This window comes from Pygoscelis adeliae, unplaced genomic scaffold (assembly GCF_000699105.1).
Source record: "Pygoscelis adeliae isolate BGI_AS28 unplaced genomic scaffold, ASM69910v1 Scaffold113, whole genome shotgun sequence".
Classification (NCBI taxonomy): domain Eukaryota; kingdom Metazoa; phylum Chordata; class Aves; order Sphenisciformes; family Spheniscidae; genus Pygoscelis; species Pygoscelis adeliae.
The window spans coordinates 7,090,268-7,090,979 of NW_008825108.1; the positions used below are offsets into that span (position 1 = coordinate 7,090,268).

General features: G+C 40.2%; 1 protein-coding gene across 2 annotated transcripts in view; it reads right to left on the reverse strand.

Moving 5' to 3' along the window:
- Positions 1 to 712, reverse strand: part of YEATS4 (YEATS domain containing 4) — a 4,882-nt gene that overhangs the window by 1,180 nt on the left and 2,990 nt on the right. The gene's annotated exons all lie outside the window — the stretch shown is intronic.

Below are 712 nucleotides of genomic sequence, written 5' to 3' on the forward strand. Positions count from 1 at the left end.
GAGGGTGACCGAGCACTGGCACAGGTTGCCCAGGGAGGTTGTGGAGTCTCCATCCTTGGAGACATTCAAAAGCTGTCTGGAGATGGTCCTGGGCAACCTGCTGTAGGTGGCCCTGCTTGGGCAGGGGGTTGGACCAGATGACCTCCAGAGATGCCTTCGCACCTCAACCATTCCGTGGTTCCTTTTCCATGTACTGTAACCACTTTCTACTCTCTCTCTCATTGGCATTTAATTCTATGTATCTAAAAAGATTTAGCGGTGCTGCCTTTGCTTTTACAAATATCTGACATTAGGACATCTCCATCTCGTTTACTGAGGTGTCCTAATTTTTTTTTTTTTATTTGTTTGTGCACAAGTTTTTGGACAAAGCTGGTAAAACAAAAAAAATCTACGGAGGCCATGGATATCCCTTCATATCCCATACATTACAGAATTGTTGGCAGTGGCAAAAAAAAAAAATCTTAAATTTTTATCTGCTTCAGTAGCACACTTTAAGGAAATATATATATATATATAAAAAAAAAACCACTAAAAATTTCTATCTATGCTCAGGAGAAACATCCAGAAATTTTAAGTGAGAGAAGTCTAAATTTGGACAAGACTTTTTTCATGATTCAAATTATTAAACATTTTCTACACGTAAACCATAACACGTGTCCACAGCCCACATGTCCACACGCCCGAACAGACAGAAGGCAAAATCAGACCCCTA